Source organism: Xenopus laevis, chromosome 3S, assembly GCF_017654675.1.
Source record: "Xenopus laevis strain J_2021 chromosome 3S, Xenopus_laevis_v10.1, whole genome shotgun sequence".
NCBI lineage: Eukaryota > Metazoa > Chordata > Amphibia > Anura > Pipidae > Xenopus > Xenopus laevis.
The window spans coordinates 40,083,601-40,110,909 of record NC_054376.1 but is presented as its reverse complement, the minus strand read 5'-3'; the positions used below and the strand labels follow the sequence as shown (position 1 = coordinate 40,110,909).

The 27,309-nt window shown below is 37.0% G+C and overlaps 2 long non-coding RNA genes across 2 annotated transcripts; one reads left to right on the top strand and one right to left on the bottom strand.

Annotated features, from left to right (window-relative positions):
- Nucleotides 1-5,815: 5,815 nt before the first annotated feature.
- LOC121402146 lies at nucleotides 5,816-6,913 on the bottom strand. The gene is made up of 2 exons (XR_005966610.1): nucleotides 6,349-6,913; nucleotides 5,816-6,149 (listed from the first exon to the last, which is right to left on the bottom strand). It is a non-coding gene; the product is annotated as an uncharacterized LOC121402146 (long non-coding RNA).
- A 15-nt stretch (nucleotides 6,914-6,928) lies between these two features.
- On the top strand, nucleotides 6,929-7,624 carry LOC121402147. Its single transcript, XR_005966611.1, has 2 exons — nucleotides 6,929-7,091; nucleotides 7,291-7,624. It is a non-coding gene; the product is annotated as an uncharacterized LOC121402147 (long non-coding RNA).
- Nucleotides 7,625-27,309: the final 19,685 nt, after the last annotated feature.

The window sequence follows — 27,309 nt, the reverse complement described above, 5'->3', positions numbered from 1 at the left end:
GGGTCAATAATGAAAAGGAAGAAATAAACCTGTACATGTGTAGGATCCATTATTCAGAAAGCTCTGAATTACGGAAAGGCCGTCTCCCATAGACTCCATTCTAATCAACTAATCCAAATTTTTAAGAATAATTTTCTCTATAATAATAAAACAGTAACTTGTACTTGATCCCAACTAAGATATAATTAATCCTTATTAGAAGCAGAATTAGCCTATTGGGTTTCTTTAATCTTCACATGATTTTCTAGTAGACTTATTGGCAAATTTACTAAATTGCGAAGTGGCTAACGCTAGCGAAAATTCGCCAGCGTGGCGTCATTTCGTTACTTCGCCGATTTACTAACGGGTGCTGGCGTAAATTCACTAGCGAAGTGGACCTACTCTAGCGCTACTACGCACCCTTACACCAGGCGAAGTTGCACTATGGCGAAGGGACGTAACTACGCTTATTCACTAACTTGCGGATTTTACTGAGCGTTACCTCTTGCGCCAGACTTACTTTCTTAAGGGTGATAGGCTGAAAAAGATCGTAAATTTTACATTTCCTAACATATGGCACATAAACTATACAGTGGGCACATATATAGGGCAAAATAAAAACTCTATTTTATTTTATGAAGCTTTCGCAGGCTTGTGTAGTGTAATGTATTTGGTGCTACATATACGTCCATTGTACTTTAACTTGGCACCGTATGCAAATTAGGCATCGGTAGGGCAACTTCAATAACTTTCGCCTCCCTGAGCGCAACTTCGGTTTTAGTGAATTAACGTCGCCCTGGCGAAACTTCGTCTGGCGAAGTGCTGCGAAGCCAACGCTGGAGCAACTTCGAAGGTAAGTAAATTTGCCCCTTAAGGTTTGAAGATCCAAATTATGGAAAAATTCAATTTCTGGAAAACCCAAGGTACCGAACATTCTGGATAACAGGTTGCATACATTTATATATTTGCATTCATCCATGCAGCTTGGTCTAATGAAAGACTTAAGTTCAGATATTATGTAAGTTATATACTGCACAACTGTTTCAACTACATACTGTACAATACAGAAAAGTAGTACATTTCTGTCAGGCTCTCTTAATCCAAACACTGCAATCACTGAAAATGTCTTTCCCACAAGAACATATTAACATTTTATCATATCAGTCGACATGACATCCTATATATGTGGTTCATGATGTAATATTAAAATAGAGCGAGGATGAGTTATAGGCCTCAATTATGGTTCGCATGTGTAGTTAATTATGCCTGAAAGACTCCAACTTCTACACAAATGATATTAAAAGCTGTCCTTTTATGATGAGGAATTGAGTGTTTGAATTAGGGCTGCCTGTGACCTCAATGTCACTGCAACATAGTCTATCATTCCTAGTTGTACATTTTAATCCATTTTACATATGGCTATATCTATTGTCCCTATATTTTTAAAGTTTTCTTTAAAAAAAATAAACTATATTGATAGGAGTGTATCTACTTATAATACACAAAAGCCATGAATATCTTGTAAATTATATCCTTATAAACGGTGAGTAGTGATGTCATCAGTTATAAACGGTGAGTAGTGATGTAATTTCTGTCACATGACTCACTAAAACTTGTGTATTATAATTAATAAAGTACCCCCAGTTGTAAAATATGAGGATATTAGAAGTTACCTCGGAGTTCCATGACCTGTATAAAAACACTCGGCCTTCGGCCTCGTGTTTTTATATGGTCATGAAACTCCTCGGTAACTTATAATATCCTTATATTTTACAAGAGGGGGTACTTTATTCACTATATAATGTCCCCTATCATAAACATTAAAAATGTGGGGTTTTGTTTGCATGTTTGCATCTAAGTATGGGTAATATCATCATATTGTCTGTTTCATGCAGTGGTATTCTCCACATTACTAAAAGCCATTAAAATATTGTCCTAGCTATGAGGAACGGTTGACTTCTGTGTTCTGTACAGGTGAATGTATGCAGGTCAGAAACTGGTGAAATTCCTCCTAGAATGTGACTCAATGTCCTTTTGAAGGGGCTTAATTATAGAGGAGGCAGATCTGGTTACTGCTGATCACTGAAAATTTCTTATTCCCAAACTTTTTTGAGGGAGCGGAGTTTTGAGGGAGTGGAGCCCAGTAACTTGTAATTATACCACTGTCCTTCCTGTGTTTCAAGTTGTATTTCCTGTTGTACATCAAGTAGGAAAAATAATGCTTAATACTCAAATAAAATAATGCTTAATGCTCAAATTATATTGTCTATTACAGAATAATTTCTGGTCAGAGGCTCCAGAACAGGAGGTGAATGTGTGATCCTATGCCTGCTTTGTAGTGTTTTTTCTGTTTCCATGGAGTAATTTACATATTAAATGGGTTATATACTAAAATCCAAAAATGTCTCATTATTTTCTTAAAACCATTTTGACCAAACTCCCATCCACATTTTTACTGAATTTATCAATACCTTTAAAAAATATCTGGTGTGGGAAAAGACTTGATAAAATCGTGAAAAAAAAAATCTAAATAGTACAATTTTTTCGGATTATCGAAAACCATGAAGATCATGATATCCTCCAATTGTAAATAGGACATCTGCCATTGACTTCTACATGACCTCAGCAGGTTTGAGACAGATTATTTTTTTTTTTAACTTTTAGCAACATCAGGGTATAATAAATCACCAAAAAAATTATTTTTTATAAAAAATGATTTCCCCTTTAAAACTCAGACCAGAAAAAATTGGACTTTAATAAATAACCCCATTAATGTTTGTCATTCTTACATGTATGGTCATCTGGGATCCATCAGTTAGTGCTAAAAGTAAAGCAGACAGAAATCAAACAAAACAGTACAATATGGCAGCTTAACTTAATAGGAAGTGGATACAGATATGACCAAAGTGTTGTTCCATGTAACCACTGAGCTAAAACTTGATATACTTCAAGGCCAAAAGTATCTAGACACATATCTGTCTGATTTAATTCCATTTTCAAGGGTGTTAATATTAAGTTGGTCCTCCATTTGTTGCTATGGAGGACAACTTCTACTATTTTGGGAAGGCTTATCATTAGATTTTAGAATATTGTTGGTGTAATTGGCACTGATATTGGTTTTGCAGCCTGACTTTAGGCAAGTAGGGTTTTTTAATCAGATTGTTAGGGAAATACCATTTTTCATACAACTGGGCATGTTTCCCAAGAGTCCAGTCATAGTGACCTTTACTCCTGCAAATGCTTGGCATTGTGTTTTGGTGAAGTTAGGCTTGCATGAAGCTATTCAACTATTAAAACACAATTAGTGATGGGTGAATTTGGCGTGTTTCGATTCGCCGAAAAATGCAAAATTCGATAAACGGCAAAAAAAATCATGAAACGGTGCGTCCGGCGTCCGTTTTTTTTTTATGCCAGCATCCATTTTTTTATGCCAGTGCAGAGTCGCTGGCGAAAATGCGCTGGCATCCAAAAAAACGGACGCCGTCGTCAGCCTGGCGAATAAATTCGCCCATCGCTAAACACAATGCTCTCTATAAATTGTTCTATAAAGGCTATAAAGTATCTGTTGCTTAAAGGGATACTGTCATGGGAAAAAAACATTTTTTCAAAATGAATCAGTTAATAGTGCTGCTCCAGCAGAATTCTGCACTGAAATCCATTTCTCAAAAGAGCAAACAGATTTTGTTATATTCAATTTTGAAATCTGACATGGGGCTAGACATATTGTCAATTTCTCAGCTGCCCCAAGTCATGTGACTTGTGCTCTGATAAACTTCAATCACTCTTACTGCTGTACTGCAAGTTGGAGTGATATCACCCCCCTCCCCTTTCCCCCCAGCACCCAAACAACAGAACAATGGGAAGGTAACCAGATAGCAGCTCCCTAACACAAGATAACAGCTGCATGGTAGATCTAAGAACAGCACTCAATAGTAAAAACCCATGTCTCACTGAGACACATTCAGTTACATTGAGAAGGAAAAACAGCAGCCTGCCAGAAAGCATTTCTCTCCTACAGTGCAGGCACAAGTCACATGACCAGGGGCAGCTGGGAAATTGACAAAATGTCTAGCCCCATGTCAGATTTCAAAATTGAATATAAAAAAAATCTGTTTGCTCTTTTAAGAAATGGATTTCAGTGCAGAATTCTGCTGGAGTAGCACTATTAACTGATGCGTTTTAAAAAAAAACATGTTTTCCGATGACAGGATCCTTTTAAGTATTCATTTTGGGGGTATAGTTTTCCTTTAATAAAGGGCCAACATATTCCCCAGCATTGTACACTAGATGCGTGTATATATCAGACATACATACATATCTTATACAAATGTTGTATTATAAACAAGCAAAAGAGGGCCCTTCTCAAACCATTACATGCTTTAATTCCTTCTTATTGAGTTGTAAAAGAGTTCTTGAAGGAGCAGACTTTACACTCATATATGGCAGTTTGAATATGGTTCTCTAATTGGAATTCAAGCATTCTTTCTTCATCAAGGTTCCAACAGAGATGTTCTTTATGTAAGGTAGGGAAAAAGTATCTACAGCCGATAGAATTAAAACAATGTAATGTAATGAATTTAATTACAAGTGTCTGAACTAAAATCTCAAGATGATCAAATGTGTACTGATTAAAAAAAAAAACAACAAATCGCAAGTTAGTTTACTTTGTCTATAATAAGATGCAAATAAGAAATCCTACTGACTGTGAAGACCATAAGTCCTTAGCACACATAGGAGGTTCAATAGAGGACAGAAATGAGTTTAAGAAAGAAAAACATTAATTTCCCACGCACAATTTATTTAATTAGGTGACGCATGCAGTACTTTAGCACAGCACATCATGTTATGCCTGTTTTTCATTGTATACTGGGTAAGAAAAGTAGCCATTTAACTACCATTAACTATATTGCCCCTTTAAATATTCACTTTAACCCACATCATTTCCCATCCATTCAACACGCCTGTATAAAAATTACATGGATATTGGGAACACTTCCTAGTAGAAGAGGATCACTATTTACTATAGAAGAAAATAATACCAGCTAATGACTATATTACTAAATTGGTTATGCAAATAATTGAAGGGTTCATTTATAAACACTGGGCAAATTTGCACCTGCATCTAATAGCTGATTGGTTGCTATGGGTTACTGCCCAGGTGCAGATTTGCCTATAAATGAGGCTCAGGGTTTTTAAATAATCAAGTTTTTTACTTTAGTATTTTCATAAATAAGACATACTCCCATTTTTTTTGTTTTTTACATTTCAAAAGATAATTAAAAAAATATAAAAATCAGAATTTTGATACAGTGCATCTACATTTTTAAATACCATGTTTAAACTTAAACAAAAGTTTTTGAAAAAATGCTAATTAATGACAAATAATCCTTTATACATAAATTTCCTAGGATTAGTACCTTTTGGGGGTCACTGCATAGTTTGGCTCCTGTAATATGGAGTAGGTTATGGATCAGGTCAAGTCCAGATGAGAAAAGTAGATGGGCAGCAGCACTACCAAGACTCCCATGGGCACCAATATAATCAGGAGCTCAGGTTATGCTAGAGATATGGGATCACTTATCCAGAACACCTGGGAACTATACTAGCTATTAGAACACGACCAGCTCATATCATTCAATTCCATTTGCATCAAGTACAACCAAAACAAAGAAATTTGGCTACTTACCATCTGAATTAAATGATAATTTCATACTCATACACTGGAGAATATGGCTCCCATTCAAAGTTGGCCTTAAAGTGTGTTCCCTGCAACTATTAGAAAGTATTAAATATCCACCAAAAAATAGAACACAAGAAGATAGGCGCTGAGGCAGGATTAACTGCTAAATCATCAGTGTTTATTTGCCAACACTACATGTTTCGAACCATAGAAGGCTCTTTGTCAAGTGTGGAGACAATCAGTGCATCATTACTTAAAAGGTGTTAGACAGGAAGTGACACAATATAATGGAAACGAACTTTCCAATTATTAACCCTTGCCTAAAAGATTAGTGAAAAAATTATTTAGAAAAACATACTGAAGCGTGACAATGTCCAATACAGATTTTTGTTTGGTACAAATAAAGTCTTTTGAAGCGTTTCAATGGTGTCTGTTGTGTGTCTTTACTTTTTGCGATAAGTCTTTAAGGTGGAAGTAGGAAAAACAGTGACTGTGAAGATAAAAATATCATAGGGAATAAAAAACAATTTATTATCCAGGTTTAGTACTGCCTAAAAAAGCCTACCAAGCCCTCTTTTCATCACAAATTCTTAACAACAGAGTTCCATTAGTACGAAAAATTACTAGGCCTTAAATGCCATTGGTTTATTATATATATGTTTAACAAATTTATTGAGCCCATACGTTACCATTAGAAGTTTTCAAACATATCTTGGCTATTAATACTGATCAATATCTGGAAAAGAAGAGTAATGCACATATTAGGACCGTTTATAAAGAACTTTTTATAAGAAACTTTTTACGCTCCAAGACTCATTCAAGCCTTTTGGATTCATAGTGTTTAGTTTCTTAATCCAGTACATTTCCCGTTGTAACAATTTGGTTTTCACATCCCCTCCCCTAGGAGGGTTTTGCACTACTTCTAGTACAAGCCATTTCAACTGATTGACATTGTGTTTCATTTCTGCGAAGTGTCTCGCAACTGCTGTATCTGTGTAGGTGTCTTTTTTATAATTTCGGATATACCCTCGATGTTCCTTAATCCGTATTTTTATTTGCCTAGCAGTTTGCCCTACGTATGCCATTCCACACGGGCATTTAAGTAGGTAGACTACGTTGCATGTGTCGCATGTTGCATAATTTTTTAAAAACAAGGGGGTGCCATATAAGGGGTGATTAACCCTATCTCCCTTGATAATAGATGCGCAACACACACAATTAAGGCAAGCAAATGTTCCCTTTTTAGGTTTTCCCAAAAATGTACTGGATTAAGAAACTAAACACTATGAATCCAAAAGGCTTGAATGAGTCTTGGAGCGTAAAAAGTTTCTTATAAAAAGTTCTTTATAAACGGTCCTAATATGTGCATTACTCTTCTTTTCCAGATATTGATCAGTATTAATAGCCAAGATATGTTTGAAAACTTCTAATGGTAACGTATGGGCTCAATAAATTTGTTAAACATATATATAATAAACCAATGGCATTTAAGGCCTAGTAATTTTTCGTACTAATGGAACTCTGTTGTTAAGAATTTGTGATGAAAAGAGGGCTTGGTAGGCTTTTTTAGGCAGTACTAAACCTGGATAATAAATTGTTTTTTATTCCCTATGATATTTTTATCTTCACAGTCACTGTTTTTCCTACTTCCACCTTAAAGACTTATCGCAAAAAGTAAAGACACACAACAGACACCATTGAAACGCTTCAAAAGACTTTATTTGTACCAAACAAAAATCTGTATTGGACATTGTCACGCTTCAGTATGTTTTTCTAAATAATTTTTTCACTAATCTTTTAGGCAAGGGTTAATAATTGGAAAGTTCGTTTCCATTATATTGTGTCACTTCCTGTCTAACACCTTTTAAGTAATGATGCACTGATTGTCTCCACACTTGACAAAGAGCCTTCTATGGTTCGAAACATGTAGTGTTGGCAAATAAACACTGATGATTTAGCAGTTAATCCTGCCTCAGCGCCTATCTTCTTGTGTTCTATTTTTTGGTGGATTACTTATTTGCACCTACGGCGGAGGTGCCTCACAAGAAGACTGGGCAATACTATTTAAAGACTTTTCGGTATCCAGTCAACCTTGATTGCTGTGAAAGTATTAAATATCCTTTAGGCGTCTTTGGACAATAAAAGTAGACACTACAATAGAAAATTACAATTTATTGGAATGTGCCGCCATATGTGTAACAAGCCAACTCTTTCAACATTTCATTTATATTATACACAACACTGAAATATTAAAACTCATATGTCTATTATCATAGACACCTATATCCATATGGTTCAGTTGAGGTTTTTTAACTCATTTTCCTGTTTAGGATACAATGCCACCATCACTTTCATTATACATCAGTTTGTGCTACAGAATGAGATTGGATATCTTCCAGGCGCCCCTGGCACCAGTACTAAAAAACCTACTTCTCAGTGTTGTTCTTGTATGCATAAATCAAATAAATCCGCATTAACAGAACTGGGCAAAAACATTATACAGTGTTTTCAAGGGTTACTGCATTGACTTCATAAAATGATTATGAATAGGACAGACAAGTGATAAAACCTGGCAGCATATTTCATTTTAAATTCGAGCAGGTACATTTTGGATCCACCACCAGCATTGCCTGAAGTAATATCTGCCATCTTGTTCGTCTCCCATAAGCCCTGCGTCTCAGTTTTGATGCTGTCAAATGATTATGTTTTGCATGAGGTGTCTGACATGTTAATGAGACATATTAAGGAGACATTTTAATGCATTACAAGGCGATCTTCAAGTCAGCGACTACATTTCAATTCTATTTTAGCCTAAAGGAAACAAATGTCAGATTGTCACTTTTAGAGAAAATCAAGGCAGGCCATGTATTTCTGTTATCACCCGATGAAATATATATTTAAGAAAGTGTAGGATTACTCAGGGATCAATGTAGAATTCTTTGGATGAGGGAAAAGAAGTAATTTTAGCTTCTTTCACAAGATTATAGTAATAACAGGCCATCTGCGTTTCACTCTCGACTTTTAACGTAATATTTAAAGTTAAACAGCTCAAGATCAAACTAACCTACATCATGGTAGCTAGGGTCGGGCAGGTTATTTCCTCGCTGCACTTAATTTCAATAGGTAAGCCACCCAAATTCTTTTATATTACTTGGGTGTTGACCTCACCTCAATGTCTGCTGCCGACCAAGGGCAAGAATTGCAAATTACTATGCAACAACATATGCAGAGGTTAATCTTGCATATTCTAATTTGAAACATTTTCTAATCTTTGAAAGAATTTTGAATGTCCTACAAAGCATTGTCCTCTGAATTCAAATGAACTCACAATCTGATAACAATTAAGAGTTGTTATTCTCATGCATAATGTGATCCATCGGTCATTTTTGTTTTTATTTTTTTTTGAGCATAGTTTCCTTTATTAGCTCTAGCTTAGTTCATACAGATTTTTAGATCAAGGCTGACTATAGAGATTAATTTAAAAAAAAACATTGGTTTTGGTGAAGCTGTGTTCTGTCCAATGAATCTCTGTAGCCTGTAATGTAACACAGGGGATCACTGGTCTAACTATCTGTCTATAGATGGTCATACATTATAAGATCGTTTAGCGAGGTTGTGGATCTTTCACCAATATGATCACCTTGAGGTGTATAATATCTGGCTGATCCAATTGCTTGGCCCTTTAGCCAACAGTTGGATCACAATTGCTACTGAGCAAACCACATTCAGGATTGAGGACCGCATCAACTAACAGGTGAGGTCCTCCTTGATCTGACAGGAAAATCAAATCCTTCGGATCGACATCCAACCAATTTTTGGCCAGATATCAGACAGGTAGGCCCTTTCCGATGGACCTATACATGGACAGAAAAGCTGCCAAATCATTCTGAAGGGGGTGAATCAGCAGCTTAAATCTGCCCATGTATGGCCATCTTAACTATCTGTGAATGGCTTTACATACCAGCCATTTCTGTGTACTCTATATGAAGTGCCTAATTATGACATGGATGGAGATATAGAAAATGAGCAGGAATTGTGAAAATGGGAGGCAGTGAATATCTTATAGAATGTTGTAAGGAGGGGTGTGGGATACAAGTCCAGAAGAAAGTATAAAACGCAACCTACACATAATTATTATTGCAGGATATCAGTCAATTTTTGGAATTTCAATTGTAAGGCCATACAAGATATTCAGAAGTTTGTACCAGTGTGCCCTGAAATGGCATCAGAACTTCCCTATCTGTGTGACTAACACTTCTTTCTCCTCATTGCTTTGTTTGTTGGCATTTGCGGCTACTTCTGTGCTCTACTTAACTGCATTCAAATCATGGGAAATAACATAACAAATAACTTTTCTCTGCCTTCATTACAAAGAACTGTAGACATATTTATGATGCACTTTAGATTTCCCCATTCCTGCCAATTTTTCCAATTCTCTTAAATTGTTGGTCTTTTATTTTACTCCGACACTGAACTTTTCTCCTTCGGGGGAACTTTTGGCGGATGCAAGACAATGCAGTCGCAGTTTATGTGTATGACAATATGAATTATTGTTGAGGTATTATTGAATACACTGCTTTTCAGTTACCTGGAATGTTTAGGTTTCCGATAGTTTGTAGGTATAAAATTATCACATTTCATGAATGCATTCTGTTTCAGTTTAGCACTTTCCCCCTATGTTGCATAAAGATTTGTAAATACATTTTAAATTGATTTAATTACCACACTAAGAAAGTAATAAGTATTTTGTTAGTATTAGCTCCTGTTACTGGGTTCATTATTAACTATAATGTACATAAGCTGGGGCTCTGGGGCACAAGACTTACAATCCTCAGACTCATGTCCCCTATTATGTCTTTTTAGCTTCTAGCCTGCAGATATTCAAGTTGGAAAACTTTCTCTAAAACTGCAAAATCATTGCCTCTGCTGGTGTTCAGATGGTTTATTGTATCTATGTGCAGGATATCAGCATGCTTCAAGTTAGTCAAATTTTAGACTGTTTTATTATCCAAAACAATCTATTTTTAAGTCCATCCACTGGCCATACCCCCACTGACATCAGGTGATATCCTCTAGAACAGGGATCCCCAACCTTTTGAACCCATGAGCAGCATTCAGAAGTAAAGGGAGTTGGGGAGCAACACATGCATGAAAAATGTTTTGGGCTGTAATTGGCCATTTGGTAACCCCTATGGGGCAAATTCACTAAGCGCCGAAGCGCCTAACGCTAGCGTGAATTCGCTATCGTTGGGCATTTTCGTTACTTCGCAAATTCACTAACGGATGCTGGCGTAACTTCCCTAGTGTTACTTCGCACCCTTAGGCCTGGCGAATTTGCGCAACGGACGTAACTACGCAAATTCACTAACGCGCGCATTGTTCTGAACGCTATCTTTTACGCCAGACTTTCTTCGCTGGCATTTTTTCTTTATTATGGGTGATAGGCTGAAAAAGATCAAAAACATTTTTGGGTCTCCCCTCCTTCCCCCCTACATTTTCTAACTCATGGCAACTTAACTATACAGTGGGCACATGTGTAGGGCAAAATAAAAATGTTATTTGATGTTTTGAAGGTTTCCCAGGCTTGTGTAGTGCTGCTACAAATACTTCCATTGAAATTTGAATTTGGCGCCGTATGCAAATTAACCATCGCTAGCGTAACTTCGCTTTGCATTACACTACACAAGCCTGCGAAAGCTTCATAAAATAAAATAGAGTTGTTATTTTGCCCTATACACGTGCCCACTGTATAGTTTAGGTGCCATATGTTAGGAAATGTAGGGGGGAAGGAGGGTACCCCCAAAAAATGTACGATCTTTTTGAGCCTATCACCCTTAAAAAAGTAAAAGACGCCAGCGTTTTTTGGGACTTAGAAAAAATTTCACATTTTTTTGAAGCAAGCCCTATCTACTCTATTGCACTTCTGTACTTGTACATTGTATTGTTATACGTTCCAAAGTCTATAAAACTTTGTGATTCCTTTCTGAGTTCTGAGTCTGACTCTTTGTGAGTTCAGAATCTAAAGAGCTTGTGTTACAGGTCTAGTCACTTAAATCAACCAAAGTAGGCAGGCATTAAATGCTACTTACTTGTTTAAACACAAAAATTGTATTAGTTACTATACCTGGGCAAACTATTTACCTTTTATAACTTGCAGGGGAAATGAATTTAGTAAACAATGAGCCTAAGGATTAAAGGAGAACTAAACCCTACAAAAAGAATATGGCAAATAAATGCCATATTTTATATACTGAACTTATTGCACCAGTCTAAAGTTTCAGCTTCTCAATAGCAGCAATGATCCAGGACTTCAAATTTGTCACAGGGGTCACCATCTTTGAAAGTGTCTGTAACACTCACATGCTCAGTGGGCTCTGAGCAGCTGTTGAGAAGTTAAGTTTAGGGGTTGTCACAAATTATCAAGCAGAAAATGAGGTTTGTCTATGATATAAGATGATTCTACAGGGCTGATTACTAAATTCTGATGCTAATTGCACTGGTTTCTGTGCTGCCATTTAGTAATTATCTGTATTAATTACTAATCAGCCTTATATTGTTACATTTCTATTCTATGTGTACTGTATATTGTGAGGGGTCCCTAAGATCAGTAAGTGACAGCAGCACAGATTATGTGCAGTGAATCAGCAGAAAAGAAGATGGAGAGCTACTGGGGCATCTTTAGAGGTACAGATCTTTACTGCTAAAGGGCTGTGGTTGCCTTGGGCTAGTACAGAAACCCAAAACATAATGTGCACTGCTCTACTTTTTATTTGGTATGCATTGGCTGAGGGGGGACAGTTTACTCTGTAAATACAAGATGGTGTAATCAGCATAATTAATATATGGAAGTTACTGAAGTTGCAAGAAAGCAGTTTTAGATATGACTACTATAACTTAATCTGGATCAGAAACTTAAGAGAACAGTTACACCAAAAAATTTACCGTATATACTCGAGTATAAGCCATCCCGAGTTTAAGCAGAGGTACCTAATTTTACCTCCAAAAACTGGGAAAGCTTATTGACTCAAGTATAAGCCTAGGATGAGAAATGCAGCAGCTTCTGGTAAGTTTCAATCAAAAATTTGAGGGTTTCTGCTCCCATTAGAGGTGCTGGCATCTTGTTTTTGGATGCTGGCGAATATTCTTGGAGACTATTCTTGGACGCCCGCCACTATTCTTGGACACCGGCGACTATTCTTAGGTGCCGGCGACTATTCTTAGACGCCGGCGACCGTTTTTGCGCTTGACCCGAGTATAAGCCGAGGTAGAGTTTTTCATCATATTTTGGGGGCTGAAAAACTCGGCTTATACTCGAGTATATATGGTAAGTATTTTAAAGTAATAAAAATATAATGCAATGTTGTCCTGCACTGGTGAAACTGCTGTGTTTGCTTCAAAACAATACTATTGTTTATATAAATAAGCTGTTGTGTAGCAATGGTGGAAATTGAAAAAAGGCTATATGGCACAGGTTAAACCGTGGAGAACAGTTACCATCATTTGTTGATGTTACTGTTTCTTTAATGCTGATTGTAGTGTTTTTGTTGCCTACTTTTGAACACAGGGATCATTGCTAAAATATAGTAATTGTGACTAGTTGCTTTTGTAATAATGATAAGTAAAAATTAACACATCCTAAACTAATATCTGATAATTACGCTGAAGAAACCCTAGAAACTCACACACTTTTAAATTGTTCTTCCTCCAACATACATGCTGACTAAATGGAACTCTTACATTCCAAACTGCTGTAAAATGACATTTTAAGAAAAAAAAATGCTCTAACATCAGAACAATCTTTACATTTAGAAAACGCTCTGATTTCCCAAATATCTGTCTTGAAATTATCTGCCTTCACTTGGAGAGGAAGAACATCCAGCTTCTAGACCTGTTATCTTCGGCTCAATGTAGGGCTTTAACACTTTCGCTGGCTCAGGGCTTCTTGATAAGGATTATGTATTTCCCCGTGAGTTTGTGACCAATGGGTTAAGATTCAAACAGATTTAAAATTGGGAGCTGAAATGGTCACTTTTTCCCTCCTTTCCTCTGCCATTATAGTGATCATACAAGCTTCTGCAAGGTAAATACTTTTGGAAAATAAGTGGAAATTTGCAGCAAATCAGTTCCTTTTGTTCGTGGCCACAGGAGAATTCTGAAATGTTTGGACACTAATACCCGCTCATTTTCTTGGTTCTATAAATAAAAGCTACCAGCTATGTGGCAGCCATGAAATGGTATTCTTCAGAGCTCAGCAGGAAGCCTCATCCTTATTACCACGGCAGGGGGCAGGACAGGCCCAAAACAGCAAGACAACTAAATCAAGCCATTTTCAATGTCGAACAAAATGACTATGGTTTAGGCAGAAGTATAAGGTTGGAAGAAATTGGACTGCTTTTGTGCTCAGTGTAACACATTTGTTTAAAAGAGTTCAAATAATAAAAAAAAAGCACTTTTTTTTTCTTAAAGCATGCAGAAGCATATTTTTCATTTCTTATTTTATAGGCAGAGGGGTTTTTCAATGTGAAATTGGTGTTTCTTTTCAAATGAGGTAAATACATAACACTGGTCAAAGTGAAATTGCTTGTAATGATTACAATTATTGTAAAGTAAGAAAACATTGGTCAGTCAAAAATAGTTAAAACTCAAAAGATTAGAAATATTAAAAAATATATATTATCAGGTAGTAGACAAATTGTCACTTGGATGTCATTTTCCTTAGGTCCTTTTTTTGACACTTTTTTGGCACCAAATTACAAAAACAGCACCCTCATTGATACAAAAAAACAAAGACATGCCATGGGCATGATGACAAGAGATGAAAATTAGCTGACTTACAATGGAATTATGGGAAATAAAAGTGCATTATGGGTAAAACACATGACAATTTATGTCCATTTTTGCACTTTAGACATTTCGTTCAGTACACAGTGACTGAACAAGTAGTTGGCATTGGAAGAATAACTTTACATGTGCTTTTTATTTTCATCTTACATTTCCCATTGTTGGAACAGATGGGCTTATAATTACAATTTTTTTTTTAACACAAACCATTAAATGCTGGAAAAGCTAAAAAATGGACTATGTTATACTGAGAAATACAATGATTTGTGGGGGTTATTTATCAAGGTCCGAATTTATCTCAATATCGGCTTCTACAAACTCCGATCTAACCCGCTCGGGTTTTTAATGCTTATTTATTATTACATTTTCCTCAAAATTTACTTTTTCAATGGGACTGTTTTTTAAGCCTATTATAACACAAAAAAATCACAAATGTTTCGGATTTCTGAGAATTTCGGGTATTCTGAGCTTAGTAAAAAAAAACCCTTACAGTCAAAATGCTGGCAGCTGGATAACAAACACCAAGGCTGGTTTTTATTAATGTTCTTTCAAAAAGTCCAAAACCTTTTTCCTTACTCCTTGCAAATTTTAAATAAAGTACCTTTAAAAGACATTGATATGCTGCATTCATTTGCATTCCTATACAAAAGAGCATCATGCTGCAGAACAAAAAGGACAGGGCACCTGCTGTCATTGAATGTGATTAAAAAGCTGTATCTCTCCCCAGAATGAGTTCTGCTCTGTAATTGGTGGCCAGCTCTATGCTAAGGGCACTTATCACATCAGAAGTCGTCAGTGTGTGACTACAGTTATAGGATCTGTTATCTGGAAACCCATTATCTATCTACATAAACTCCATATTATCCAAATAATTCAAAACCAAATAATTTTTTTTGTAATAATAGTGATGGGCGAATTTCTCCTGTTTCTCCTGTTCCTACGAAACACGCATATTGTCGCCGGCATCAGAATTGTCTTGGGCGTCAAAACGAATTTGACGCTGGCGAATTTTCGCTGCAATTTCGCAAATTTATTCGCAAGCGGTGAAACACGGAAATTCACAGCGAATTGGCACCTGGCGAATAAATTCTAATAATAAAACATTAACTTGTACTTGATCTAAACTAAGATATGATTAATCCATACTGGAGGCAAAACAAGCCTGCTGGTTTTATTTAATGTTTAAATGAATGAAAAGATCCAAAATACAGAAAGATTCATTATCTGAAAACCACCAAGCCCAAAGCTTATTGGATAACAGGTCACATAGCTGTGTAGTGATATGATCAATACATTTATCACAAATTATTAAAACACCAACCGTTAATTTCCTTATTTTCATCTGTATTGGTGTAAGCTAATATAAATGTGCTCCTGCTGGTAAGTTTTTTCAGCCACAACTTAGTTGGAATCACTGCCAAACCATACAGTTACAAACTATGTTAAAAAATATAAATTGGTTGGCACTTCAGCTCGCAGCTATTGGCTTATAAATCGCATGCAAGTTTCTTTTCATGGCTTCAATTTTAGTGCAATTTTAAATGTGGTTGATCCGCTGACTGTAAGGACTCTGGGGGGAAAAAAGAGCCTGTAACTCATCAAGTCTGGTCATAGAGATAGCATTGACAGCAATTCATAAATAGGATAATATCTATATATACATATAGAGCAACAATTATACTGAGAAAAAGGTATAGTTAAATCCTACAATAGTTCTCTTTCTCTTGCACAAAATGCCTGTTTATTCCATTCTGTCATTAAACCAGGCATGGATCACCTTAGTTACACAGCTCATTATTCAACAGCAATGCCTTGTACAAATACATGATATTGTTAATTGTACAATTCATTCCATCAATAAGTACCTGCATAACACACACACACAGGAGAAATACCATCCTGGCAAAATGCCATCTCGCAATATATGTTGACAATCTAATAATCCAATTCATGTCAGTTTATTATCAGTTTGTCAAGTTATTGATATGCTTTCTGTTACTCTCTATTAGTGTAATTATTGTTGAAAGCCAAGTAGAGGAAAGCAAATCTTCCCATGAATGAAGAAAAATTAAAGCTGAAATTCTCACTATTACTTAGCGACAGAAAACAAAATCCCGGCTTGGTTTATGGGTTGTGATGATTTAATTGTGCGTATCCTTGCCTTGTAAATAGCAACTTTTCCGGAATATAACTCAACGGCAAGACATAAGATTGTGTTTATAGCTACAGGGTTATGGCAAGGGATAAGCATACTCCACTTTGACTCAATGGCAGATGCATTATTTTTTTTTGATTAGTTCAAATGAAAGAGAGAAGAATTCTGAAACAAAATTTCTGTAGATGGTAATTTCATTCACACCACGCAGGGCTTTTTACATATAAATCTATATATGATTATTTATGCTCATTAGTTTATCACAGATTCTCCTTTCTTGTATTTAGAAGGCGTGAGACAGATTTTTTGTCTCTGCTTCTGCTTGCTGCTTTGCAACTGCTGATCATACACGCCATTGATCCGTATAGTTATGCAGAGGTGTCGCTAAATCATTTCTCTAATTGGATAAGCGGATTGTTTGCCACATGTTGGACTGTTGCACATCAGGCAGTCATATACACTCAATGCAAAACAGACTGATATTAAAAGATTAAAAAAAAAACTAGATTTCTGATGTTAATAATAGCAATAAATATCACCTTACCTAATAATGCAGCAGGCCTGGCAGGTAGCAAATTAACTGCATCTGGTGTCAAGAGGAGTTAATTAAAATTTTCTTAGAAGTATTCTGTCATGTTATGGATTAAAAAGAGGCATTTCTGGTTCTCCCATCAGTGAACAGAGAAATGAGAAGGGATGTAGCTTGTTTTCTAGTTTCAACTAACCGCATGTGGACCAATTTTTTTTTTTTGCACAATATTGTTGTACACGTTAAATGTGGATGTGCTTCATGCAGAGAACTGCTTTTCCCCATGGTTCTGACATCTCACTTTTAATGGCTGCTGCTTGAGTGCTGCTAGGCAGCCATACAGACAGATGGATGTGTAGAAAGATAGAGTGGCACATGCCATGATCATACACTCAGACAAAGCATACTCTGACCCTGTCGTATCCAGCAACTGCAACCCAACCAAAAGACCTCATAAATTGTTCACTACCAGACACTTGCTTGTGAATTATCTGACAGAGCTCAGCCAGAATTAAAAAGAATGATGAAATAACACAAGAGGGCTAATGTGTTTTTTCAAGCGTTCCAATCGGCCTAGTGCAATGTCAAAGCCCTAGGCTAAATTTGCAGGTGGTCGAGCATCTCCTTTTCAAAAGGTTAACCTACAAACAGTACACAAGCTGCACTCTATGTGAATACAGGACCAGCACCCAGGGAGCCAGGCAACAATAAGAAAATAATGACATCAACCTGACCGTGGTTAAGTACATAACACGCTAAAGGTTCACGGATGTGTGGCCTGGAACAATAAGGCAAGAGAGAAAGAAGCCTGGTTGGCTGTATCCCAGCATTTATTATCCATGCTGGGAGACCAAGGGAAGGTATAATACAGACTGCCATTTCAATTGACTGACGGTTAATCTCTCAATTTGGGGAAGAGAAAAACAAAATAATGTATACAAATTCTGTAAGAGGCCTGCGATCCCTCCTTTAATGCCTTCAAGTTTTTTTTTCTTAATGAATACATTCTTTTGCTCTGCCTTGTTCAATAAGCCCTGCCTGCGGATTGCCCACCACAAACATGAAAGAGCTCGGCATAAAAGTTTAAGTACCAGCAATGCATAGCAAAGCAGTCTAGAGGGTTAGTTTATCTGGACATAGAATAACTTGTTGCACAGTCAAAGAGATACAGCCCTAACAAGAGCTGCATATTGTTGTGCAAACAACTAACTCATAGTATCAATGTCCCATCAGCTTGTCTGTTTTACCTTTGCAACCAACTATATTTACAGAAACTTTAATTATATCTCTCATGAGATAATGATTAAGGAGTGAGGTAAACAAAGGAAGGGCATAAGAGGATTGGGAAAAGCAAATAGCAAGGTAATTAATGGAAGTTGTTAATGAATGTAGTTGGAGGTAGTAATGGGATAGATTCATTAATCAGAAGCAGAAGAAGGGGTTCATACCTGGGCACTGTGCAGTGGTCAATGCCCCATGAGCTTGTCTGTTTTACCTGTGCAACCAACCATAATTAGAACATGACTGTGATCTACTTAAATCTCTTATGAGATAATGATAATGAGGAATGACGGTAAATAATGGAAGTTGCTAATGAAGCCAAGATTGAAACTGGGGTTATACAGTGGTCACTATAGCCTAGTCACTGTGCTTTGGTCAGTGCCATGAGCTTGTCTGTTTAACCTTTGCAACCAACTGTAGTTACAGAAAGTCAGTGTGATCTACTTACTGTATATCTCACATGAGATAATGATTGAGGAATGCTAAAACAAAGGAAGGGCATAAAAGTAAATGGGCAGTTAAGTGCACCAGAGGAGCCGTGCATATTGTGTTAGGCTTTAAGCTACCTGCTAAAAGTGAACTAATTCAAATTTTTTAAAATTATTGTATTGTTTATCATGCTTGCTGCAAATTCAATTTTTTGCGCTACTACTACTGAATCAGAATTATATTTTTAAAAACATATTCAAGTTATTAAGTGCAAGAAATTTGTAAAACCATGGAGGTGTATTTACTAAAACTAAATACATAAACTAAATATTTTTCTAACACGATCTGGCGTCATTTATTGACAATTTGGATTGAAAATCATATGTGCTGGAAAAGTCTCAGAAATTGTCAAACAATTCGAATCATGCAACTTTTTTGAATTTGTCGCCCGGAAAACTTGACTATATCAAACTGATGCCTGAAAAATAGTGATGGGCGAATTTGCGCCGTTTCGCTTCGCCGAAAAAATTTTTTGACACCGGCACCCGTATTTGACACGCGTCCTTTTTTTTGGTGAATTTATTCACTGGTGGCGAATCGCGCAAATTCGCAGCAAATTCGCGCCTGGCGAATAAATTCGCCCATCACTACTGAAAAACTCAAATATATCAGATTATCAAATGAAAACCAGCACAAATAATCCAAAACTATGGATAAACATGAAGGCAAAAACATTTTCCAATTGTTAAAGGGACCATCCTCCATTGACTTTTACGTGGCTTTGACAAGTTTTAGCTGGAGTATTTTAGAATTTTAATTTTTAATAGCCAAAAATCGTTTTTTTCCTCTAAAAATTCAGATTTCCCCCCTATAAGACTCAACCAGAAAAATTTGAGGCTTCATAAATAGGCTTCTTAATTTCTTGACTCATTGGAAACTATACAAATTCAAGGTATTTAATTTTTTTTCTACAATTTTTTATATTTATATTTTTAAATAAACAACCAAGCATTCAAATTTGAAAAGTTTATTCAAGTAGAAAAATACCATTACACAAATTCAGTTTTTAATACATTGGCTTTTAAGAGTTGGAAATAGCGCAGTGGTGTTTCAGCACAATTGTGTCTGCTTCAGCTACAGTTACTCTGGAATTATGGGAAGAATTGTTGTACTCTGGCCAGTGTCAGACTGGAAAGCCAGGGGCCCACCAGTAAACTTTAGATTGTGGACCCACTTTCCAAACTATTATTCCACCTCTCCTCACTGGCACCTGGGTCCACCGTGAGTTTTCCTGGTATCCCAGTGGGCCAGTCCAATACTGACTCCGGGTAAAAAATGGATTTGAACACTTCACTTGCATTTATAATTAAGCCCTATAATCACAGGAGGCAGTTAAATTGGGTAAAGCCAAAGGAAATTAATAAACAATGTAAAACAGCATCTCCAGTATCATTAACCAACAACAAGATGTTAATTTTGCTCTGGTTTAAACTGGTTAATGGACAAACCAGACTAAACATTGTAGTTGTCAAACAGGATAAAATCTGATAAAAGCCGTGATTCATTTATTATTTTGCACCACTGTAAAATTGCAAATATGAGTGAGGGAAGTGCTAAGGAAGCCAATTAGCACTCTGTTTAGTACACTGCCAAAGTAAATGCAGATAATTAAAAATTCTGACAAATGACATGATTTGCAGAACTGTATCATTTGTGACTAGCAGGGAGGAGCTGATTATTAAAAGGAGGATTTGTCTTCATGTCAGAGAAAACGAAACTTTGATGCTGTTGTTATCTGCTAATATGATCTTTGTCTCACTAAATATAATGATTAAAAAAAATAGTGATTGTGTTTAAAGTTGGAATCTGAGAAGTGATTTGCTAAGTACAGTGACAAAAGACATGAACTCAAAGCAAAATCTCTACAATGGAATCATGGGCAAGAGAATGTCAGTAATGGTGAAAACATTCTCAGGAGTAGCACTCTCCATACTATATAGGGTGTATAAAAGTGTCCGTCCAAGCAAACGTTCAACTGTTCAATATCAACCAGCAGTGTATCCAAAAAGAAATTTGTCAAATTGTAAACTTAATAATGATGTTACAGGTCAATAGCCAAAGCTAAAATAGTCTAATAACAGGGACATCCAAAGCAATTTGGTCAAAATAGTTTTGTAATCGAAAGCCCAACAAAAGCCCCCAGCCATTAAAAGCTCAACCTGAACTCTAAACCATGGAATACAGAATACATGCCAACCTTGCCACTTAGAAAAAATGCACAACCTAAAGCCTTTTGGCTGTTTTTAAACTGCTTGGGAGCCAAATAGATCAATATTTTAACAAAAGGCTGGAAATCTTTTAGGGAATGACTTCAGCAAGGGTTTCTGGGTTTTTTAGGGGTTTAAATCCAAGTTTCAACTTTATTTTCAATTCAGATTTCATTATTATTGCATCTGGCACTAGTTTCTTTAAATATTGGTATCACGGTATAGAGTAAGGAATATAAGATGGCAGCTGACCTTTATTCAATTTGGCCATATATTAATCTGACAATGAATGAAACAAGTTTCAAACCCACAAGAGAGTATTCTGTATTACTTGCATGGTGGATAAAATATCTAACTTTTGACAGCAACAAACACTTAGGGGGTTATCTACTAAAGTCCGATTTTTTCCTGGTCGGAGTTTTAAAGGGGAAAATACAATTTTTTTCATGGAAAAAAATTCATTTTTTCAAAATTTATGAAACCCAGAGGCTGCTAAAAGTCTGAATAAAAAACCAACTCCATCTTGAACCTGCCACAGTCATGTAGAAGGCAATCTCAGATGTCCTTTTAACAATTAGAAGATGATTTGCGCTGGGTTTCATATGAGAAACCCCTAAAAATGTTTTTTGAGCATCAAATAAAGAAATCATAAGATTCATATTTTTTTAAAGTTTTTAGCGAGTCTTTTCCCATTTATTGATAAATAAAGTAAAAATGTAGATGAGAAAGTGGTTTTACTAAAAAAAAATAAATAAATAAGAAATTATTAAATAACCCACTTAAATGTGCTTCTCTATGTATTTCAGTGATACAGTTGTGTTGTTGACAAGACAGGGAATGAAAAAAGCAAAATAAAGTATTACATGGTAAATCATTTAAAGCAGGATGTAAATACTATGGCAAAGGGAATAGGAGGAATAGGAAGGACTCATGAGGAGTATGCAAAAGGAAAAAATCATTTTGCTGGTAACATTTTAATGAACTTCACATACTGTGGAAGGTAAGTAAAACAGGGTCACAAAATATTTAATCTTAAAGCTATGAGAAAGGAAATATAAACTGGAAAATTAAAAAGTAATAAAATAGTAAGTACAAGTATGGGACCCATTATTCAAAATTCCTGGGACCTGGAGTTTTCCAGATAAGGAGTCTTTTCATAGTTTGCATCACCATGCCTACTAATATTCATTTAAAGAAACATTTAAAGAAATATTTAATAAACTCAATAGGAATGTTTTGCTTCCAATAAGGATTAATTATATCTTAGTTAGGACCAAATACAAGGTACTGTTTAGTACTGCAGAGAAAAAGGAAATAATTTTTAAGAATTGTAATCATTTTTAAAATTTTAACGGATGCTATACTTGTGCAGATATAGAGATTACATAAAGCTCATCATAAAAACAAGGTTTGTGCCTTTTCTGTCATTTAAAATGATTGGGATTATGTAATAAAAGGTGCAGAGTATTCTACAGGTCTAGGTGCATATAGCACTGATCAGTATCTCACATTTATTGGTCCCTGTTTAGAAGCAAGCATTTTATTGGTTACTGTGAGTCACTAGATCTGGTACAATTGACATCACAGCCCACTTCTTAGAAGTCTGGTTAACTTGGGAAATATGGAATCCATCTTAGTGCCAATTTTTATAGTGTCCTCCTTCCTATTGGCTTCCTATTAGATTTTTCTCACCAAGTTTTTTTCATAGATTTTTTGCTACATGTTTATTATACATGGGCTACAAGAATCAAAGCTCTACAGTACAGTGAGTTGTGAATATTAACTGATTGTGTACTTTAAAATGCAACTTTCTGTTCTTTGTCAGTCACTTTACTATTTTATATTAAGACACGTGACATTGTTGTAACCAATTTTGTTCTGATTTCTTGTTGAAATAACAATAATATAAAAATGTAAATTTAAAAAACTCTTTCACTTAATAGGACAAACACTAATATTGAAAGTAAGTCTTGTTTCAACTTCCTGGTTCATATCAGCTACTTAAAACAAACTTCCAGGCTTCTGAAAAATATTCAAATTCCTGGCAACCCTATGGATACAGGTTCTCTCTTCTTCTTAGGTTTCAGGCCTCTCTACAGCATATTCACAAGTTTTGTGAACCGATCTATCCTACTGATCATTCTTTGCTTTTGTTGTTACAACATTTTTGACCATAATTGTCAATCCCATTAAACTGTGATTTCTCATAATGGGTCTGATTCAATTTTGATGAAAAAAAATATTATCTCTAATATTAGTTCCAAAGACTGCAATATAGTTTTCTCATGATATATCTTTTTACATCAAATTAAATGTGGCATACTATTTTCAAAACAATGCTGAATCTGGTTGTTTAGTTGGAAGACCAGGCTTGATTAAGTCAGGATTTTCTTTGGTCTTTGGTGTCTGCCATACTCAACACAACATAAACCGGAACAAGACGTATATGTTATGAACATAACATCAAAAGCTTTGAATTTTAACGTTTTTTTATTTTGTCTAATATGCTGATTTTCTTTTATTTATATTTTTATGGACTAATTCTGTGGAATACAGTTTTTTTTCAGATGCCAGCATGCTTCAATATGTTGATATGTGAAAAAAACACAGTAGTAGTCAAAATGGAGATTAAACATAAACCATGTCTTCTGAGATGAGAGAATATATATATATATATTTATCTATTTTCTGTTAATTATACAGCTCCAACACATTTTTCTTTAAGATGTTGATTCATTTCAGTCTCTGGTGTAGCTTATAATCTATGGCCCCTATTGCATTCACACACACACAGTAGGGTTAGGTTTAAAAGGAGTAAATTAACAACTAGATGTGTTAGAAGTGTGGGAGGAAACTGATAACCCAGAGGAAACTAACCTAGGCAAGGGAAGAACATACAAACTTCTTCCACTAATGAACAAACTGGACTATAACTCAGAAGGACCCCGGCACTGGTACCCACTGAGTGTAAGGTACCACTGGGCGCAGTTAAGCCTTCACCTGTGCGCAGGCGCAGGAGTGTACAGGGTTCTGTACATTCTCGGCGCTTGTTGCCTGTGCGCGCATCTTTGCGAGGGCGCGCACGACCGTTTATGTGGACGTGCGCACGCCGCGATAAGACGCGGGCGCGTAATGTTTGACGCTCATCGTCATCACGCTGCGCCCTAACGCTTTGGCGCCAAAATAGTCCCTTAAATAGGCATCTGTGGAAACAAACAGTGCTTGGTTATTTCCTTGCTTGTGATTCCCACTTGTGATTTGACTTGCTTGATATTCTGATTTTCTGTGTTTCACCTCGGCCCGTTCCTGACTTCGTTGACCTCTGCCTGTCTACCGACCTCTGCCTGCTTCTGACTACGTTCGACTTCAGTCTGCCTACCGACCTCTGCCTGCTTCCGACAACGCTTGCCTTCAGCCTGCCTACCGACCTCTGCCTGCTTCTGACTACGCCTGCCTGCAGTCTGCCTGTCAATCTCTCCACTGAAGTTCTATTCGATTGGCTGTTACACTTAAGCAGTTTTAACTGCTTGAACTCTTCTAGTAATTGGCTCTAACACTCCTGACACTGAGCCACCATGCTTTTGTTTTGCCATGAGCAGTTTTTCTCTTCTGTGATTTTAGACAGCTAGACTAAAAATGTCTCCAAGTATATTTAAAGGGATTCTGTTATGACTTTTATGTTGCAGTTTTTATTTCTAAATTACACTGTTTAAACTGCAAATAATTCACTCTGTCATGTAAAATGTAATTCCGAACCCAACAGGTGTATTTTTTTTAGTTGTTATATCGGTGTGTAGGCAGCCATTTCAGGTCATTTTGCCTGGTCATGTGCTTTCAGACAGAGCCAGTGCTGCACTATGGAATTGCTTTCTGACAGGCTATTGTTTCTCCTACTTAATATAATTGGAGGGGTCATAGTCGGACATGGATTTTTACTATTGAGTGCAGTTCTTATATCTACTAATGAGCTGTTATCTGGTTACCATCCCATTGTTCTGCTGATAGGCTGCTGGGGGGATGATATCACTCCAACTTGCAGTGAAGCAGTGAGTGACTGAAGTTTGTCAGAGCACATGACACAAGTTTGTCAGTCACATGACTGAGGGCTCCAAGGAACTGACAATATGTCTAGCCCCATGTCAGATTTCAAAATTAAATATAAAAAGTCACTTAGCGGGGGGCGTGGCTTGATGGTTGCCTAGAACGGACGTGTGTTTCAAGGGCTCCTGCTCCTCACCGCTTTTGGGCTACCGTTCTCCTACATTTGCCTTATCATGAGAAGGAACCAGAGAGCTACTACCACTTCTTCCTCTCAGAAGTCTGCCCCGACGAAGAAAGACAAAGAAATCGGGCAGTTTTTTAATAAAACGCCTTCGTCTCCTGCTACTGACGAGACTCCCAATATGGCGGCTGACGAGGCCTTTGATACTACGCAGCAAGAGCGCCTAGAGGAAATGCAGGAGCCTGCCGGTGCTACAGATACTGCTAGTTTGCTTTCGCTGATCGCTGCTCTGCCACAAAAAGCTGATCTGGCTAATCTCCTCACGGAAATTAAAACCGGCCAACAGAAGGAGACGCAGGTCTTAAAAGCTGAAATCCGTACCGTTGCTATTAAACTGAACGATCTGGAAGAGCGACATCAAGATCTCCTGCATACCGTTACGACCCACTCCTCTAGATTGACCACGCAAGCCCGACACATCTTTAACTTGCGTCGCATGTTGGAAGATGCGGAGAATAGGAGCCGCCGCTGTAACCTTCGCATACGAGGTGTGTCTGACGATATTCCTAATGCAGCTCTACGGCCCACTCTTTCCGGCCTCTTTAATCAGCTCCTAGGGCAAGACAAAGAGGCAACTCTGCACATTGATCGACTACATAGAGTTAGTGGGGGCCGCCCTAACAAACCTAGAGATATTCTCTGTGCCTTCCATAATTTTACCGTTAAGGAAGACATATTGCGTAAGGCCAGGGAGCTCAAAGTGGTGCAGTTAGACGGAGACAATATAGAGATTTATCAAGACCTTGCCTATACTACGGTCCTTCAGAGACGCCTACTACGCAATGTGCTTCAACTTCTGAAGGAACGGAATATTCCTTATAAATGGGGCTTCCCCTTCGCCCTACTGGCACATAAGGATGGCAAAACACACCCACTCAGGGACCCCTCTGATGCGCAGGTCTTTTTTCACAAGCTTGAGCTGCCACCTGTGGAAATACAAGATTGGCAAAGATATGTCTATCCAGACGGACCCCCGCTTGACCTGGATCAACGGAGTGCATTACCAACTGCTGCCGAGAAAAGATCTGATACAGAGGAGCCACCCCATCCCACCTGAGGCCATGGTGCGTCGGCTCGCTTTAACACCATCGGAGATGAATCTCTTCCCTGCCCTGGCATCCATGATGGCTCCACGACACCTCTACTGATTCCTATGGCGATTCGGTGATGAAGGGTCAACCTTTATCACCGCTACATTTTTGTTGGTAAGCTGTTTGTTTGCCCTGCTCGGCTGTTCCACCTCCTTACTCGATAACTCTGCGGCTCTACCTCTTTGCTACCTACCATTCTGATGCTGACCCATTTAGGTCGCTTGATATATGATCTGACACTTCATGAGCCTCTCTTGTTGATGTTTTCCCAATTTCTACTGTTTTTGTTTTTTTTTTTTTTTTGATCACACATTCTTGGTTTAAGTTTGAATGTGGGTCCTACTTTTTGTTACTCATAGCCTTACCTTCACATATAGACAGACTATATACCTTATGGCTTCGGTTTGCGATATTTTTGTCCACGGGACTCAGAGTTGTTTTTGCTTTCCCCCCTCCCTCCCCCTCTTTTTTTTTTTTTTTTTGGACAAGTCCTTTGCAGCAACTGGACATCTTCACCTTGTGGATACAACTGGGAATTAACACTTCTTGCTATATATACTTGCACTGGGCTTTTCTTTTATCGTAGGCAACCTCCATACCCCCAGTTTCTGTTTATTAACCTCCTAAGAGTGCCTTACTTGCTCCACCCCTACATCCCCCCCCTTTTTTTTTTTTTTTTTTTTTGTTTGATCTATCCTTCCCTACCCTCTGATTCCCCCTCTATTTTTATGCCTATATCGGAAGACAGAAGAGAAAAAAGAAAGAGGGAGGGAGG